This window comes from Macrobrachium rosenbergii, chromosome 15, assembly GCF_040412425.1.
Source record: "Macrobrachium rosenbergii isolate ZJJX-2024 chromosome 15, ASM4041242v1, whole genome shotgun sequence".
NCBI classification, from domain to species: Eukaryota; Metazoa; Arthropoda; class Malacostraca; order Decapoda; family Palaemonidae; genus Macrobrachium; species Macrobrachium rosenbergii.
In genome coordinates this window covers 45,821,131-45,842,620 of record NC_089755.1, presented here as the reverse complement: position 1 = coordinate 45,842,620, position 21,490 = coordinate 45,821,131, and the positions used below count along the sequence as shown (strand labels likewise).

Here is a 21,490-nt window from a genome sequence, read left to right as displayed (position 1 = left end):
TATTTATAATGACGGCGGAATAAACGAAAGAAAACTAATAACAGCTGGGTTAGAAAGCGATAATACAGGATGAATGAAGAAGTAAAAGGAAAAAAAAAAAAAAAAGAATTAGCGTTGGATAAAACGAAGGTAAACCCAGAATGCTCGATGACCGTTGTACCTCCGCTCAGCCTGTGCCATCCACACCTGAGGTCACCGGCGGATCCAGTGGCGGGGGCACCTGGGTACGTGCCCCCCCCCACCCCATGAAAAATAATGGTAATATAATAATATTGAAGATTTAGATAATAACATAAATAAGCAATATAGAAATGGAAATAAAAAAAATCGATTAAAGAAATAATATATATATATATGTGTGTATAATATGAAAAATGTTGGCCCCCCCCCATGAAATTTTTCTGGATCAGCTAGTGCCTGACGTCAGTTCAATTAACGAATCTACCTGGAACACACCTCAGTCTTCAATTTGGATCATCGATTATTATTATTATTGTCTCTTGTATATATAGAGAATAAAACTTCAATTTATTTTTTTCGTTTGTTCATTTGATTGGTAATTTATTTTTTTTATTTTTAATAAGTGATCCCTTCTTTCTTTATTTCCCATTACCTTCTGTTGCTTATTTCTGATGAACACCGTATTGTTTGGAAGCGTGAATTTAAGTCAGTAGTGGGCTTGTTTCATACGAATAGGGTTCACCTTCTGAATAATAATAATAATAATAATAATAATAATAATAATAATAATAATAAAACTGCTGTATAAACGCTGTTAATATATTTCTCCTCCGAAGTATGAACATTGGCCGGTTGATGTCCAGTGTTAACTTTGAAGAGGATCATAAGGAGAATTGAGATGACTCAATACAAGATTAACTCGCATCTTGCAGCCAATCTTTTTAACAGGACATATTATTATTATTATTATTATTATTATTATTATTATTATTATTATTATTATTATTATTATTATTATTGTGAGTAATAAAAATCCACAATTATATAGTAAATATATTACTATGTGAAAAGAACCAAAGACTTTCGAACACCTATATTATATAGTAATATATTTACTATATAATTGTGGATTTTTATTACTCAGATTGTTTTTCACGAAATTGTGAATCTATCAGCATTATTATTATTATTATTACTAACGATGTTACAAGTCTCAATACAAGATTAACTCGCATCATGCAGCCATTCTTTTTAAGGGGACATTATTATTATTGTTATTATTATTATTATTATTATTATTATTATTATTATTATTATTAATGATGTTGCAAGTCACGTGGACCATCTTTTGGTGGTGTTTTGTTAAATTCCATTGGCCACGTTTTGGAGATTTACTGCTGACATACAAAGAAACAAAAATTCAAACACGGGAGTAAGCAGTCTCAGTTTAAGTTCGCTTGCGGAGGTAAAAAAAAAAAAAAAAAAAAAAAATGCTTAAAAAGTTATAATATCATCCCAAGCACGTGCTTGGGAGGCTGCACAGCTCCATCGACTTATAACCCAAAATCTCGGCGAGAGAGAGAGAGAGAGAGAGAGAGAGAGAGAGAGAGTCATTTACGCCACGCGCTTGATTAGTGTCAAATTCCCTCTGAAATGAGTTTTCCTCCCGCAAACTCACTTACTCCGTACAGGGTCACACTCTCACTCTCTCCCGAACAGACGCAATTAAACGCCTGTTCCGTCACCTTCATTCTTGACCTCCCAGCAAGATGGAAAGAGGGCGAGTCTTTGTCAGGAGTCTCTTAAAGCAATGGCTCTCAACTGGGGGTCCCCGGACCACAAGGGGTCCGTGACTATGGAGTAGGAGGTCCGCGAGAAGTTTTGGAAAATCACAAAAATAATGAAAATGTAAATAAATAAGTTAATAATGACAAAACAACAACAACAACAACGACAACAATTGTGTTCCGGGGACCCCCGGAATCATTGCCTTAAAGAGTCACAATGGAGTTTTTTTTTTTTTTTTTCAAGGATGTTCCAATATGTTCAGATTTTCTGTTGGATCCAAGGCTTAAGGATCATGGCTGCTTGCACGTTATTGTTGAAGTCGCAAGTCCACTTTAGTGTTTTTTTTTTTTTTGTATTTGAAATTATTTATAATTGTCCTTTATTTTTAGTTCAAAATATATTTAGGACACTTGATATTTTTGACGTCGGCTTGTCAGTTTTTTCATTTTTTTTGTTTATTTTTATTTTTATTTTATTTTCTTTTATTTTTTTTTTTTTGTAAGGTAAGGAATACTGTCCTTGCGACGCCTTCACGGCACATCTTTCAGGGCGGTAATGTCTACGTCACGAGGTCACGCTGATTTTCAATCAGATTTTTATGTAGGTCTACGAGACGGGAAAGAAAACACCCACGTTAAAAAAAAAAAAATTTCTGTATCTCAAGCCTCATTGTGACCCCTTTCCACAAACACACTGCAGACGGGAAATGTATTTTAAATCCTCGAAGGCCGACGGGACGCGCGGCAAAATGGGATTACTTATGTAGCAAATGTTGAAGGAAAAGGCTCGAGATAATACCATCAGGTCAGGCTTTTTTTTTTTTACTTTTTTTATCTTTCTGTGATAAGCGTCGTTTTGACAGATAATGAGAAAATTGCGTGCGTGTTCTGCATTATGGAATCAATGGTTTGTTGCATTATTGGGTTTTTGTGTCAGTTATTATTGCCCACACACACACATGTAATATATATATACACTGTATATATACATACATACATACAGGTATATATACATACACACATATACATATATATATATCACACATTACCACAGGTGAAAAGTAAGAAACGGGGTGTAGGTCCTGACCGGTTTCGACTCTATTTCCAAGCCATTGACGAATGGCTAGGAAATATAGTCGAAACCGGTCAGGACCTATACCCCGTTTCTTATTTTTCACCTGTGATAATGTGTGATAAATGAATCACGTACAAAGTGATAATAATCATATATATATATATATATATATATATATATATATATATATATATATATATATATATATATATATATATGAATGAATTTTCACATCACCGTGATTCATATACAAGCATTAAGCTACAAACGCCCTTTAATATCCAGTTCGCTCTACTTATTGGCCATGTGATTAAAATCGCGTCACTGTAGTCCCGAGTTCTTGTCTTCCGTGGTTCGAGCCCACGAGACGACGAACTTATTGTCAACTAAAAAATTCCCCTTCGGATAACATATATGAAAATATATTATTTCCGAGATAGAGAGAATTAGATATTAAAGGACGTTTGTAGCTTAATGCTTGTATATGAATCACGGTGATGGATAAAAATCATTCATATATATATATATATATATATATATATATATATATATATATATATATATATATATATATTCTCTTCCATCTTACTTTCCCACCCTCTCTCTAATATATGTGTCATAGTGCAACTGCGAAGTTTTCCTTCTGTTACACCCGTAAATTCCAATTCCCAGACAGCCTAACCTAACCTAATCGAGTACTGCAGTGGTTCGGTGAGCGCTAGTAAACGTGCAAGTCATGTCTCCTAAAATGCCTTTCCTCCTCACAGCTCCTGCACGGGTCTCCACCAGCGCCCTGATCCCTGTCTTGACTTAATCTAACCGAACCCATAAGGAAGTAGCCATCTTGACGGGGCTCTGCGCATGCGCACAGATTTAATCGTAACCAGATTTTGGGTGAAGGTAATTTGCAATGACTTGAGGGAAGTTCAGAGGTCGCGAACATCTATTTCCTGTATTGATGCACCTTTGATTGCGTAACTGATTTTGTAATAGAAGGCTAGCAGCTGTGTGAAAATAGGATATTCAGTATGATTTTAATGTTGAAGGTTGGCTTACAATGCTCAAAAAAAAAGGTGGGATGTAAAGTAGGTGAATTCCCAAAGGTTCATGACTATCCAGTGTATACCGTTTAATGAGGGTATGTGATTTAGTTTTGTTTAAATTTGTTTCCACAATATACGTAAACGAGTATGTTCGTTATTCTTAAACTATGGGCAAGATCAGTATCGATCTTTGAAACCTGAAGATAAAAACACCAGTTGGAGAACCATTGTATTCAAAACATACAGGCCTTTGGCTTAAATCTTGTATTCCATTCCATTCCATATTATTATCAAAAAGTGCATAAAATCTGAGTAAGTTCACAGGTGTTGGACGAAATGTTAAGGAAACCATATTTTTTATTTACTTATTTTCACACTCATTCACATATTTCTGATGGGTTTTGTGTCTTCGACGTGTTGCATTTCATTAGTCTGAGAACTCACTTCAAACGTAAAAACAGGAAAGTGCTTTATTAATCGTGCGGTGCATTTATTCTCTCCAGTCTTCGGAATAAAAATCACTTCTCAAATATGTAAACATTTATATATATATATATATATATATATATATATATATATATATATATATATATATATATATATATATAGATAGATAGATAGATATATATCATATATATATTATTTTTTAGTTCATCTTTGTTATTTTCTTCACTCCGTTTTCAAAATCTTGGATGGCACCACCATTCCGTGAAATATTTGGAATTTACTAGCCTTTTACTTATTTTGAATGCAACTACTACTACTACTACTACTACTACTACTACTACTGCTGCTGCTGCTACTACTACTACTACTACTACTACTACTACTAATAATAATAATAATAATAATAATTATTATTATTATTATTATTATAATGTAGACATAAAGATTAGCTGCTTTTAGATATCATACAACGCGACGGGAAAAAGATCGCCAGTAAATTATTCAGATCTTAAGAAGCATTTTTCTTTCCGTTTTATTTCCTTCAGCGAGTTTCGCGAGCATCGATGAATAAAACGCGTTTCAATTGCGTTAGCAGACTGACAGATGCCACCTGGCTGGAGGCATTGTCAAACAGCCGAGTCAAAATAGCGAGTCGGTTGCGAAAATGTGACGTCTCTTAGCCATATTAGCTTTCTGATTGGTTGGCATCAGTACCTCAACCAATAACGGCGAAGTATGCCTCACGTGCTTTGCCGACGTTGGTTGTACGAGTATTGTGCGTCTCTTTTCGTGATCTCCTGTAAATAGGTAACGATAGGGCTGGAGGACTCGGTAATTGGGGTACCTGTTAATAGGTCGGAGTGACAGGTCCAGGAATAACCTAAGAAGCGTGCCTGCGGCCCCTAGCTGCAACCCCTTTCGTTCCTTTTACTGTACCTCCTTTCATATTCTCTTTGTTCCATCTTACTTCCCACCTTCTCCTAGCAAAATAATGATTCATAGTGAAACTGCGAGGTTTTCCTGTTACACCTCTCAACTCTTCTTACTGTCAATTTCCGTTTCAGCGCTGAATGACGTCATAGGTCCCAGTGCTTGGCCTTTGGCCCAAATTCTATGTTCAATTCAATTCAATAACCCAAGAAGTATAATTCCTCATTTGTGTGTTAGCATATTTATGCTAGGATACTTTATTCCAGAAACTTACGCTCTACCTCCTTGGTCTACTTTGGTAGTAAATATCTTTGTGACCTTTGCTCTAAAGGAGTGAAATGCAGGCTGTTGTTTGTGAGAACCCACGCATGACAGTGTGCCGGCTTTGAAAGCAGATAAACGTTACGTAAATGAATTAAGGACACGGGGTGTGGTCAGAGTGCAAAAGAAATAAAGATCCTCTCAAAGAAGAAAAATCTGATTCATAAGACTACAGTTATGGATGCTTTTAAATATGAGAGAGAGAGAGAGAGAGAGAGAGAGAGAGAGAGAGAGAGAGAGAGAGAGAGAGAGAGATTTCTATGCCTCATTTTAAGAAATAGCTTTGAAATTACGCTTGTTTAGCGAATTAGATGTAACGATTTATATTTTGATCAGATGGGTGATTTAGAAAATAATATTATCAAATTAGAAAGTAATTAAACTCTTGTTACCAAATCTTCCAGCGTAATGGCTGGCCACCCCAAAACCGTAAGACATGTTCGATACGCTGGCGTCGTCGCAGCGTGTAAGGACAACTGCTGATAGTACCTTTTCGTAGGAGATATTTTCTCCTTTACTTTTTATTTTATCTCTTGAATTATGTCTCGGGGTATCAGATAAAAAATGGGTTAAGGGAACCAGATTGGAAATCGTCACATGAATTATATTCTCGCAGGAACGACTGGAAATTTTAGTCTCGACTCAGGTTTTCAGGCGGTGTAACTCAGCCTCCCGATTCGCGTCATGACCGGCTGGGGACGAGAGAGACTGTAATGCCTCGTTATGATACTCTTTCAAAATTCATTGTTACTGATGATACGTCGATAGAAATATCACTGTATTGAGTGATCGTGTCGCAAAGATTTTCTTTGGTTGATGGGCTGTGATTTATCTTTTCCCCTTTTGAGAAATAATGGAAATAATTGATTTATAGTTCGTATGTTATTGTCGTTAATATAGATTCCTCTCATTGCGTCATCTAGTCAGAGAAAATCTTGATAATTAACTTACAATTTAACTGAATTTTCGATGGCCCCTTTGCCATTCATTGAGTCATTCTCACTTCATTTCTTCGACAGCAATTCATTTATTCAGACACATTCATTTGTTCGTTCATTTTCACCACGAAATTTAAGTGTTAATTCATCAATCAAAACTCCCAGTTTTATCTACACGTCATCGACTCTTTCATGAAATATTCATACTATGCGTCTTTGAAAGCGCCCGTTCATTCATTCTTACCACACTTCTTCAACATTCATCCATATTTCAACACAGTCTTGAACATTTGTTCATCCATTCATTCGTTTTTCACCACAACCTTGGACATTTGTTCATCCACTGAACCATTTTTGCCTCACACTGATGTGGTTCGTTCGAGCAGTTTTTTTCACTTCGACGTAACTTGTTTTATTCATTCATGTTAATCACGTGCTTTCGTCATTCACAAATTTATTTTCACTATATGAGTCGGGCATTTATTCATTCATTCATTTTCACCCCTTTTTAAAAGGGTAAATTCATTTGTTCATCTATTCATTTATGAATTCATTTTTACCACACGTCTTCTACACTCATTCATTTTCACCATTTCTTCAGCGTCAACTCATTCATTCATTCATTCATTTATTTTCCCCCACATGTCTTCGACATTCTTTTATTATTTATTTGTTCATTCTCACCGCGGCAGTTCAACGACAGTTTTTCCCGATGTTGTCGCTGATTATTCATTTCGATGCGACAACAGAGCAGGCTAGTAGCCTGTTGTGACATCATCCAACAGTTTGAAATTCATTCACTAATATTTGGCCCGTACTCGAAAGAACACGGTTAACTGCACGGAAAGAGAGGTACGTGAAGGCTCGTACGTGTTTGTCTGCGCGTACGTTATCTCCATTCATCCCTCTGGCTTCTTGGGTCACTCTTTCCATAAAGATATTAAATGGCCATATAGAGTTACAAAGCACCCTTGTCTTTGTAATATTACTTTGCACCAAAACGAGTCACTCTCCCGTTCACTTACTCTAAAGAAACTTTTATTCAATCAACAACTTATATTCATTACTTCTATCATTTCTCTCATTCATTACTTCTGTCATTTCTCTCATTCATTACCTCTATAATTTCTCTCATTCATTACCTCTATAATTTCTCTCATTCATTACTTCTATCATTTCTCTCATTCATTACTTCTGTCATTTCTCTCATTCATTACTTCTGTCATTTCTCTCATTCATTACTTCTATCATTTCTCTCATTCATTACTTCTGTCATTTCTCTCATAAGGTCTCTGTAGATTCGTATATACCACTCAGAACCTTTTCTCTGTACGGGCAAATTTCTCACGTAAATGTTTCATATCTGTTACTTGGTGGGTATTCCCTCTTTGTCTAAGAGAGAAGGCAAAAGGGCAATTGGCAATTAATCCCATTGTAATCCCTGTTGGTCTTGTTAGGTAATCATGTATCTGATAATTAGTTGACTGTTGTGGTTTCTATGTAGGATAGAGAAAGGCATGGTGTTAACAGCTTCATATTTAAATATTTGATGGAAAGATGGAAATCGGGAGAGTAACTGGAGCAACCATAATATATATATATATATATATATATATATATATATATATATATATATATATATATATATATATATATATATATATGTGTGTGTGTGTGTGTGTGTGTGTGTGTGTGTGTGCGTTTGTGTGTAGAGAATCTACTGGTCACTTTTTCCAGATACATCCTTCTCGTGGTCAGGTCGGCAACGTGACCTTATGATTATGGTGACACAGGTTCTTTTCCCGCTACCGGACGTCACAACCACTTCAATTTCTTGCACGGATCTTAAAGGCTTTGTAGTGACAAGCGTATCCAATAAAGCGCGAAGAATTCGAGAGAGTTAAGAGGGCATTATGGCTATTACAATTACATATATGTATATATATTATATATATATATATATATATATATATATATATATATATATATATATGTATATACATATGTATGTATACTGTATACATAAACACAACAGAGGAAAAGTGAGAGAGAATCTGACACTCATAGATTATTGATTAACTTCCAACCATTTACCACTATCCATTTACACAGAAGCACTCGCCTTAAAGCGGTACATTAAGAGTTAATCTTAGTGTGAGCAACGTACTATACTCACTGCCTCGTGACTCATGAATGAAAGCAAACCATGAGTAACAGAATTTCCGGAATGTCACTATGAGTAAGGTTGAGTCACATCTGAATAATGTATACAGATGTTTTGTCGCCCTGTTTCCTGTATGCCTGTTTATTTACTGGCTATCCACATGTCTATTTAGTGGCTAGCCATATATTTATTTAGTGGCTATCCACGTGTCTAGCTAGCCATATATTTATTTATTGGCTATCCTGTTTAGTGGCTATTCACATATCTATTTAGTGGCTATCCATATATCTATTTATAGTGGCTAGCCATATATTTATTTATTTAGTGGCTATCCACACGTCTGTTTAATGGCTAGCCATATATTTATTTAGTGGCTATCCATATATCTATATAGAGACTATCCCATATGTATCTGTGTAGTGGCTTTTCACATATTTATTTAGTGGCTATCCACATATCTATTTGGTGGCTATTCACATATCTGCATAGTGAATATCCACATACCTATTTAGTGACTCCACATATCTACATAGTGGATATCCACAACTATTTGGTGGCTATCGACATATCTGTATAGTTATTTTGGTTGCCTATTCTAGTATGTGATTGTCTGACTGTCATTCAAGTCATTCAAGCTGTTTGGATATATATATATATATATATATATATATATATATATATATATATATATATATATATATATATATATTTCTGTGACGATGGCTCTGAATAAATAATTCTGTGTTTTCTATTGATCTAGTGTAAAATACTCAGAATTTTAGCATTAACAGAGGGCGGTATGTTTGGCATTTGCACCATTAAAAGAGGATGACTTGACCACCATTTTCACTGTTAGGAGGCAATTATTATTATTATTATTATTATTATTATTATTATTATTATTATTATTATTATTATTATTATTATTATTATTCAGACGATGAACGCTATTCATATGGAACAAGCATACAGGGGCCACTGATTTGAAATTCAAGCTTCCAAAAGAATGTGGGGGTTCATTTGAAAGGTAATAGGAAGGTAATAGGAAATACCGAAAGAAGAGATCAGGTATCAAAAAAGAACAAAAATAAATTAACAAATTAATAAATAAAAAAGATAAAAATGTGAGTAAATTACTAAAATACAAGAAGGAGAATTGTTTACATTAGGTATTTCAAGAGAGGGTGATAAGGTAGAAGACTTGACTGTTAGTATAGGATGATACGTTAAGATTTTGATTGGTAGGTGAAAATATGTTCCGCATTTTGACTAGAGAGGGTTATAATTATGGTCCAATGTTATGAGATTGTGGTTGTGATTTTTACCGTTATTATGGAACGTATACTAAATTTTTTTTACCATCAGAAGACAAGGAAAGCATTTTGAAAATCTTTCATACATTTCATCCAGTAGCCTCTTGTGAGTTAGATATCAACAATATCTTCCAAGTTGCCTTCCTTCGTAGTTATTTAACTGGTTTTAGTCATATATTTTATCACTGCACTGAAGGACACTTAGCTTCACCCTGAATCTTAACAGTGACGCTATTGTAATATGAATCAGTCAATCAATAACTTGACGATTCTGTTGATAACCTAATTTCTTTCTGAATGTACTAATCTCCTTTCGTATTCACCCATTCCTTGTTCCATGTGAATATGGTTCATCTGAACAATAATAATAATAATAATAATAACAACTGCCTTTTCCTGACATTGCAAATGGCGAAGGTGCTTGGAACGCCTTGTTTGTCAGAAAGCAAGGTTTTTGTTAATCCTTTCTCCACCATGCAACTCTCTCAACATCATGTAATCTATTCGTCTATCTCGGCCTGGTTTTCTCTGCTATCTGATCAACTTCCTATCCACCCGTTCCTTCGTCAGACCTAAACCTAACTTGACCTAAGCATTAGCGGAATGATTCCCGTAGGGCGTCTGTGCAAAAGGGCGCAGCCGAGAGATCCTCAGAAGGGGAAAGCGGAAGAGGAGAGAGGCCCTCGTCCTTTTGGGTGGTGTCTGTCTGCTCACTAAACCCCCTTGTCCCCTCCTCACACCCTTTCCCCTCCCCCCTTTCCTCCCCCCTCTTTCTCTCTCTCTTTCTCTCTCTCTCTCTCTCCCTTCCCCTTCCTACATTTGGCCCTTTGCCATCTTTTTCCTTCATTCATAGTCTTCTTCTAGCCTCTCTCGCTCTGTGAATAAACCCCCTCCCTTTCCCAGCGACGCCATTGGAGGTCTTTCATTCAGCATGTATTTCCATGGAATGCTTGGCTTTTGTTTTTTGTTTTTTTCCTCTTTCAGTAAACCACCATCGCCATTATGAAATTCTTTCTTTCAACTTTTATTTGCTCAGTCTTCATCTCTCTCTCTCTCTCTCTCTCTCTCTCTCTCTCTCTCTCTCTCTCTCTCTCTCTCTCTCTCTCTCTCTCAACACACATTATATATATATATGTATGTGTGTGTATTATATGTATATATATATTTTTTTATTTTTGGAGTGTGTGTGTGTGTACATACACCCACACTAGTTTTTTTCTCTCTCTCTCTCTCGTTCACTAAACCCCGCCGACTTTCTGGAGTCCTTTCATTCATCGTGTATCTTCATGGCCTACGTGACAATCTCTCTCTCTCTCTCTCTCTCTCTCTCTCTCTCTCTCTCTCTCTCTCTCTCTCTCTGTCGCCACTCTCGAAGCCCTTCGTTCAGCTGCATAGTGATGGGATTCATGACTCCTTCCGTGTATGTGTGTGTATGAGAGAATAAAGCCCCGCCGTTATTCTGGAAGCCCTTCATTCAGTATGCATTTCCTGGCCTACGTGACCTTTGCTCTCTCTCTCTCTCTCTCTCTCTCTCTCTCTCTCTCTCTCTCTCTCTCTCTCTCTCTCTCTCTCATTTTTTCTTTATTTTTAGTTCATAATTTATGTATGCAACATTTATTTCTATGCCTAAGTCTCTCTCTCTCTCTCTTTCTCTCTCTCTCTCTCTCTCTCTCTCTCTCTCTCTCTCTCTCTCTCTCTCTCTCTCATTATTCTTTAATCTTCAGTTGGCCGTCAATGCCATTCATAATTTTTTGTATGCATTTATTTCCATTGTCTCTCTCTCTCTCTCTCTCTCTCTCTCTCTCTCTCTCTCTCTCTCTCTCTCTCTCTCTCTCTCTCTCTCATTTTTCTATATATTCTTCTGTTGGCACTCATAGCCGTTCATAATTTTTTTGTATGTAACATTTATTTCCATTGCTACATGTCTCTCTCTCTCTCTCTCTCTCTCTCTCTCTCTCTCTCTCTCTCTCTCTCTCTCTCTCTCTGTCCCTAGTAAATCCAACTCTGGGAGCCATTCATTCAGCTCTAGCTCCATAGCCTACTCATGTAATCCTTTTCACAAATTTGGAACTCTTTCGCATACCGCATGCATCCATGACCTACATAATCCCTCCCTCACGCTGTCTCTGTCACTCTCTCTCTCTCTGTCTGTCTGTCTTTCTCTCTTCTTTCTCTCTCTGACCGAACGTCACCTCCTATACCTTGGTGTGGCTTTGATTGCGCGCCTGTTTTTATACTTTCCTCTCACTATTTCAAGAGGAAAAAATACCCATTTCCTCTCCCGCCATGTTTACATGATGCCCCGGCGCATCTCGCTAACCTATTTCTATTTTTAACCACAGCAGATATATTATTCAGCTTTTCAGATATGACCGGGGCGTCCCTCCCTCCCTCACTCCCTCCCTCCCTCCCTTCCTGCCCACGCCGCGTTGCGCCAAAGGCCTCATCTTCTCCTTCGACTTCTACGGCGCGGCTAAAAATAGCATTCCCCTGGCGATGAGATTTTTGGGTGCTATTGATTTTTGCGGCCGGTTTTAAAGTGCCGTCGAAAGTTTGGTGACATCACTCGGCGTGTTTGTGACATTGCGATGACGATGATTGTTTCGCCCACCATACTTCGCCGTCGGATCCTGAATGCGTGCCACCGAGATAGGCAAATCTTGGGCACACATGCAAGCTTGGTCTGTCCTTTGCAGCTGCAATGTTTGAATGAAGATACCCTCATTTATCGCAGATATTGCGATCCTGGAATAAAAACCGAGAAATACGAACCTCTCTGCGGAGCCGTCAGGAATCTAACCTTATTACTAGAAAACAGGGGAGTGGGAGATGTTCCTGGTTTTGTCGTTGATGCTTGATTTTTGTTACTTTTATATGTAGACCTTTGAAATTTCAAAGGCTCAAACAAGCTTCAGAAAACAGTCGTCACTGGTTCCGAAGTAAATACATATAAGCTTAATCAGTAAGCTTCTTCACAGTAAACCTGGAGACCAACTAATCAGGTTGGCAAAGGCTTCCTTGCAGAAGAGCTTATATATATTTGCATATACATCACTTGGGCCGCATTATAAGTATGAGTCACCATTATCAATTTGGGTCATTAACATTAGCTTACGTATTTGCATGTCGATCCATTTTGCAATCATATAAGAGTGAAGGTATTCCAAATATATTGCACCTCCTCCGCAAAGGCAAATATGCTCTTGAAAGGGAAAGGTGGGCGAGTTTAGCAAATACGCTTTCAAAAACACTTCGAGAATGTGAAGGCAGGAAGAACAGACACTCGGACTTCCAGTTAGGTCAGATGGACTACGTGCAATCCCCGAGAGAGAGAATCTCTTAAGTCTCTTATGCATGGACAAGGTAACCGTTCCAGACCCCGAACAGCGTTCCATACACCCTTCTCCAGCCTCACCTTTCCGCCTTTTGTCTTCATGATTCCCACCCACCCACTCTACCTCTCCTTTCAGCCATCACCCCAGCTAAGAACCATCACACCGCCCACGGCTTTGGCTCTCGACCATCAACGGCACTCCTACCACGTCGATCCTTCTCCCTTCCCCCCACCTCTCCCAGGATCCCCTTCTCCATCCCCCCCCACCCCCACTTTGCGTCCCTCACCTCTGTATCCTTCTGGAGGCCCTCCCACGTCCCACAACAACGCTTTCCCTCCCATTTCTCCTTTTCATGTGTTTTCTTCCCACTTCCTTCGCAGTTCTGTATGTAATTCCTTATTTAACCTTTACTGAGCCTTTACCTTATATCTATCTCTCTATCTATCTATCTGTATATATATATATATGTGTGTGTGTGTATGTGCGTGTGTGTGTGTGTGTTATTTCATTAATGACAACCGTGCATTGGAATGGCTGTCTTATTTTCAACAATGACGTCCATTCTATCAAAGAGCATTGCTATTTGAAAATAACTTAACATTTTCATAACCTTCTCAGCGTTCCCGAACTGGAGAGTCGTTCAATGTTCCCGAATGGAAGAGTCGTTCATTGCTCCCGAAAGGAAGAGTCGTTCAGTGTTCCTGAATGGAAGAGTCGTTCAGTGTTCCCGAATGGAGGAGTCGTTCATTGTTCCCGAAAGGAAGAGTCGTTCAGTGTTCCAGAATGGAAGAGTCGTTCATAGTTCCCGAATGAAAGAGTCATTCAGTGTTCCCGCAAGGAAGAGTCGTTCAGTGTTCCCGAATGGAAGAGTCGTTCAGTGTTCCCGAAAGGAAGAGTTGTCCAGTGTTTCCAAATGGAAGAGTCGTTCGGTGTACCCGAAAGGAAGAGTCGTTCAGTGTTCCTGAATGGAAGAGTCGTTCAGTGTTCCCGAATGGAGGAGTCGCTCATTATTCCCGAAAGGAAGAGTTGTTCAGTGTTCCCGAATGGAGGAGTCGTTCAGTGTTCCCGAATGGAGGAGTCGTTCAATGTTCCCGAATGAGAGAGTCGTTCAGTGTTCCCGAACGGAAGAGTTGTTCAGCATTCCGGAACGGAAGAGTCGTTCAGCGTTCCCGAATGAAAGAGTCGTTCAGTGTTCCCGAACGGAAGAGTCGTTCAGTGTTTCCGAAAGGAAGAGTCGTTCAGTGTTCCCGAGCGGAAGAGTCGTTCAGTGTTTCCGAATGAAAGAGCCGCTCAGTGTCAGTGTTCCTAAACTGAAGAGTCGTTCAGTGTTTCCGAATGAAAGAGCCGCTCAGTGTCAGTGTTCCCAAACTGAAGAGTCGTTCAGTGTTTCCGAATGAAAGAGCCGCCCAGTGTCAGTGTTCCCAAACTGAAGAGTCGTTCAGTGTTTCCGAATGAAAGAGCCGCCCAGTGTCAGTGTTCCCGAACGAGAGGGTCGTTCAGTGTTCCCGCTGTTACCTTTTTTCGTTCCCCCTCTCTGGAATCATCGCGTTCTCCACATTGCATTCCACTTAGCTTAACGTTTCCGTTGTGTCAGATTCCAGAGTGCACCGGAAAACCAGCAGAATCCTTCCTCGCGTGAAGTTGTTTTTTTTTTTTTTTCCTGTTAATGGTTCTACTCAGTTCTACTAGCTTTTTTATGGGAGACCTTTTTTTCCACCCGTGGAAAGGTTTTTTTTTTTTTTGTATGAGAGGTCAGCCTGTTTTTGTTTTCAATAGCCTGTAGAATGTCTGGTATTTATGAGACTTAGTATTGTTGTAATTGAAAATCTAGGTTTTTCTCGGCAAGAAATTATTTTGTGACTTTTTTTTTTTCTATGAAAAATTTTTTTTTGTTATGCAAGGCTTGATTCTTGATGGAGGGTGACTGAATATTGTTTTCCTCGATAAGGTTTTTTGTAACTTTTCCTCCTATGAATTTTTTTTCCTTTATTGAAGGCTTGATTCTTGATGGAGGGTGATTAAAAATTTTTCTCTTCAAGATTTTTTTTGCAACTTTTTTCCTATGAAAGTTCATTTCTTTCCTTTATAAACGGCTCTATTCTTGATAGAGGGTGCAGTTTTTTTCATTTTTATCATATAGTAGTTATCAGTTGTATATATAGGCGCCTACGATACACTACTAGGATACTGGAGGGAAAAAAAAGTTCGCTGGCTCGACCAACCACATGAATTTTTTCGACTCCTAAAACCCTTCTCCTCGGCCTCACTTCGCCCTTGTTGCTTAAGCTCCTCAAAGCCCTCCTCCTCCTCCTCCTCCTCCTCCTTCCACTCCCCTCTTCTTCCTATTCCCCAACCCCCAGTCTCTCTCTCTCTCTCTCTCTCTCTCTCTCTCTCTCTCCCCTTCATTCATCCTCTGCGACGCCCACACACAACACGCTACCGTCCCCCTCCGCCCTTCCCCCCCTCCCTTCATGGCCCTGGCACTCCCCATTCTGATACCCAAATTTCCCCTACCCTCGACCACCCCGCCCCTCCTCCACCTCCGAAATGGAGAGATGCCACTGTGTATTCTCGTATTCTGTTTGCTTTCGCTCCTATTCTCGTGTTTTCGTCGTATCTCTGCATGACAGTTTGTGAGTTCTCCCAATTTCCTGTAGGTCCTTCATTCCCCGCCATCCATTCTTTTCCCTTTTTTCCTCTCTGCCCGCGTCTGTTACTCCGTCGTTCATTGATTTATCGTCGTCGATACATACTTTAATTTATTATGAATCGCCCGACGCTGCTCAGTTCTCATAACGCCTCATGTGCTCTCAGATTTCCCCCTTTCGACAAGATGCTTTCGTTCTCATCAAGATATTTTCGCTTTCTTTTTTTCTTCGTTTTCTCTCTTTCCTCTTTTTCTCCCGTTATGTTTTGCTCTCCAACTGATTCTTCTTAATTATATTCTTAATTTTCTTCCCTTTATGGAAGGCTCTTTTTTTTTTTTTGTAGTCCACTGAAGATTATATGACACCAATAATATTCAGTTAAATATGCGTGAGAGCAATTACTGTTTTGTTTTTGTGTGTGTATGTATGTATATATATATATATATATATATATATATATATATATATATATATATATATATATATATATATATATATATATATATGTGTGTGTGTGTGTGTATGTATGTATGGTTATATATATATATATATATATATATATATATATATATATATATATATATATATATTTTTTATATACAGTATGTGTGTCATATATATATACAGTATATATGTGTGTATGTATGTATGGTTATATATATATATATTATATATATATATATATATATATATATATATATATATATATATATATATATGTGTGTGTGTGTGTGTGTGTGTGTGTGTGTGCGTATGTGTGCGCGCGCGTCTACGTGCGCAACGCACATTGCGTAAACTTTCCTTTCATCTCCTCGAAGTGGCTCCCGGGATCCATACAAATAAGGGCATCTCCTTCTGCCCCATTCATATGTTGACACTCGTATTCACCTTGAGTCGACCTTTGTCTTGAATCGGATGTTCTTGTTCCTCCGAATCGATGTGAATGACGTCATTCGAGGGGTATTAGGAAGAGAGGATCGTCGTTCAACTTCCGAATGTCACTCTACGATGTTTCAGGAGAAAGATAAGTTATAGCTATTAGAGAGGTTAATCTTGACTTCGTTGTCATCGTGTATCGAGAGTCAGAACTGAGCCTGAAAAATTATGAGCGTAATGCATTCAGTGATTATTTAGATAAGAGTCTCTTCAAAGTTTATTACTGTTAATTATGCAAACGCCGAGTATCACGCGCTCCTCTGGGAAATCAGTCGCAAAATTTTAGGCCCACTTACAGCGATCACTAAACGTGATAAACTGATTAGTGAGACTAGAAGATACTCCGTTCCTTACATTTTTCATATCTTATTTGCCACCGTCATTCTCTGTTTGTAATGAAAAATTTGGCTCCTGACTAAAAAAAATTATATAGCTAACCTGGATGGCGTGTATAATATTACGATTCCGATTTTAAGTAGCTAATGACAATGAGGAATCATCTGATGTAACTCTTCTGGTTCTCGGAATTCATATTCAACCCTCAGATTATGCGGAAAATGTCTTCAAAGTATTTACTTATCTTTTATATATGGTCTACTCACCTTCAAAGCATTACCCTACATCTCCTGTGGCCTTGGGGTCGCCGCAGGGTTGGGAAGGCCTCGTATCTTCACCAGGCGTCCGCTGATAAAAGCGGCGCTGTTTATATACGGGATTATTGTCTGATGCGCCGTCGGTGGCATTAACAAGGAACATGGCCCGAGGTGGAATCTCTTCAAGTCATATGGGTGAGAGGAAGACTTTGTGTTGACTGGTTCAGAAGTTGAGCTAGGTCATGGGCACGCGGAAGGCTCTGCATCGGTTGAATCAGGAGTTGATAGGTCGTGAGCAAGAGGAAGGCTTTGCTTCGGTTAGGTCAGTAGTAGGGAAGGTCATGGATGAGGGAGGGGAAGGCTTGGCCGACGTCAGTTTAGTCAGAAGTAGAGTTGAAGTCGCAGTAAATGAACTTGACATTAACCTAATACTACTGTATTGGTTTCTTGGACAAAGGTAAGAAAATAGCATTTGTAATCAATATGAAATGAACAAATATTACCTTGACGAAATATAAAGTTGACATACATCATTTGGGCAGAAGTGTGAAGACAGTCCTTAGGAGTGACGCGAAGAAAGAATTTGCAAAAAATGAAGAGCTAACATTAATTTATAGGGCCAATGTTTCAAGACAATGGTGGCATACGATGTGAAGTGTTCATACATTAGTGGAAGAAAGGTGTGAAGACAGCGTTTGCTAACTGAAGACAATGATCTAGGCTCACTCAGCACAGTGTTAATGGTCTGTAAACAATTGCGAAGTTGCATTACATCAGAAAGTTCGAATAACATTTGCTAAGTTAGTTTGTGCTGATGAATTTACAGACTGAATTATTATGTGATGAAAAAAAGAAACTTCAAGAGTTAATTGCATCACCATTACTGTATTGTCATAGTTTTATAATCAAGTATATCTGTTTTGTTATGGTTTTATAATCAAGTATAACGGTGTATTACACTGATGAATTAAATATCTGGTAATTGTAGTGTAGTGATCGGTGCCTTCAACTGATCTCAGCTTGTGTTTCTGAAATATATTATAGCAGACATAAACACTTTCATTACTGTCCTTGTAAAGCAATTTTTCCCATATTTAGAGAATCTTTTTTACATAAAAAAAATTATTTAAATTTAGTTTTAGTATCCAGCATATATCGGCAGCGTCCCTCCCCATGAACAAATATTACCTCGGTAATAGCTGCGAGGAGGTTGTTAATTTGAGATTCAGTCGTATTTGTAAGTTCTTCATTTGATATCACCAATATAATCTGGAATTCCTTTCTTTCTCGCGTGTTTGTGGCGTCGTCGAACATCCTTCATTTTCAGAAGCAAATCTTTCATCACCTGTGAGGTGGCGTTCTTCAACGGAATGTGCTCAACAGCAGTACCAATATGCGGTAAACCCCGTAGGGGTGCTAGTGCTGTCAGTGCACCTCACGGAGTGCACTATAGGCATTACTAAAGGTTCTTTTCAGCGTCCCTTCGGCCCCTAGCTGCAACCCCTTTCATTCCTTTTACTGTACTCCCATTCATATTACCATTCTTCCATCTTGCGATCCACCCTCTCCGAACAGCTACTTCAAAGTGCAACTGCGAGGTTTTCCTCCTGTTACACCTTTCAAACCCACCTTCTCTCAATGTCCTTTCCAGCGCTGAATGACCTCACGGGTCCCAGTGCTTGGCCTTTGGCCTAAACTCTATACTCCAATATGCAGTAAATGCGTTGTAGAACTTCTCAGCTTCAGACGTCCTTTATTCCTCATACCGTTGGACTGTGGAACGGTCTGCCTGAGGACGCTGTGCAATTGGAACCTCAAAAGTTCAAGGGAAGATGCAACGCATTACTACCCTTGAATAATTCTCCTTGCATTTAAATGATTTATTTACATTTTTATATATCTGTTTATTAATATGTAAAGGTATGTTTTCTTTTCCAATAACTGATCTCTTCTTCCTGTATTTCCTATTACCTTCTGTTTTTTTTTTTCTTTCAAATGAACAAAATATATTCTTTGGAAGATTGAATTTCAAGTCATTGGCCCCTGTGGTGGGCTTGTTTCAGGTGAACAGGTTTCACCTTCTGAATATAATAATAATAATAATAATAATAATAATAATAATAATAATAATAATAATAATAATAATAATAAGAGAAGATTTTAACTTTTCTTATCGCATTAGTACACTGAATGGACGTTTATCTATTACCTCGAAGCAGTGATTGTTTGGTGTGCAAAATGTATATCACCTCTCTTATAAATGAACGTCTACTTTGGAACATTACATTGCATAATAATTTATATATATATGTGTGTATGTATATATATATATATTATATATATATATATATATATATATATATATATATACTCTTATATATATACACATATACACACAGACACACACATATATATATACATATATATATATATATATATATATATATATATATATATATATATATATATATATATATATATATATATCCTTCTCATGTTGGTCAAACAGCGTGACCAGGTTCTGATACTCTGAATGTGGATTCAAATCCTGCTACGGAAGCAGGAGTACTTCATAATCTTGCATCTCGATCTAAGGCTTTGTAGTAACAGGCGTATCTAAAAATGTGAAAGAATTCAGTAATTGAGGAGGTAGTACGGGTATTATAATTCATATACTCATGTATATACAGTATATATATATGTATATATATATATATATATATATATATATATATATATATATATATATATATCTATATATATATATATATATATATATATATATCAAAGAGTCTTTGTGCATTGGCTGAATCCTACCTACGGAAGTTAAGAAACTTCGTTTATCACTCACGGACGCAGAAGTTAAGTCATATATGCATATAAGTGAGTAAGTCATTAAGTTGAAAAAGGCAAGGTATTGTAGCCATATTAATGCATGGATATATGGTACAATTACTAATATATATATATATATATATATATAATATATATATATATAAATATATATATACACATATATATATATGTATGTATGTATGTATGTATGTATGTATGTATGTATGTATGTATATCTAGTAAAAACATATACGTGGCCGTACGTCGAAGTAACATCATGAACGCATGTGCAATACTTCTGTGGGTGTGTGCGTACGTGTTCAAATGTGGAATTTTCTTCCCGTCAAGAAAATCTAATATTTCGTGTTTGTCTAAAGATCGCTGGGCTGTAATTTCGAGGAAGTGGGCAATCAGGCCCCATATCCTATAGGAATGCTTCACATCCTGCGAAATGGGAATGAGGCAGGGTTGAGGTGCCGGGAGCAGGAGGAGGAGGAGGAGGAGGTAGAAGAGAAGGAAGAAAAACTGACTGTAAAAATTCCCTCAAGGACTTTGGTATATATCTTGTGCACTGGTATTCAAAAGATGATAAGAGTGTTTGGCGTGTATTTCTTTAACCTTGAGGGTACAAATATTTCCTGTCCGTCTTATTCATGTAAATTAGATCCTTGAAGTTATTTCATAAGGTCCTTTCATTGTTGGCTATTACACACATAAAATATATATATATATATATATATATATATATATATATATATATATATATATATATACTAAATATATATATATATATATATATATATATATATATATATATATATATATATATATATATATATATATATATATATATATAGAGAGAGAGAGAGAGAAGAGAGTGTTTTTCTTCCATCCTACTAACATATCGTTTGATCATTTTTATGAACGAAAACACTTTCAGGAAACCAATTATCTTCCAGTTATTATGTTAATATTTAATATATTTTGTATAATACGCTTTCTTCTGTACATTCCTTTCTTCTTTGTTCGCTAGGCTTTGATGTTTCATTAGTAATTTGCAGTGTCGTCCGAAGAATTAAGGATTTATTTTTGAATTTGCAACGAATGAGACATACGTAATTATATACTTGTCTGCTATCACCTCTCCTTGACACATTTTTAGGA

The 21,490-nt window shown here is 37.3% G+C and overlaps 1 protein-coding gene across 1 annotated transcript in view; it reads left to right on the top strand.

Annotated features, from left to right (window-relative positions):
• LOC136846637 (uncharacterized) overlaps window positions 1-21,490 on the top strand; it is a 228,212-nt gene that overhangs the window by 19,147 nt on the left and 187,575 nt on the right. The window lies entirely within an intron of this gene.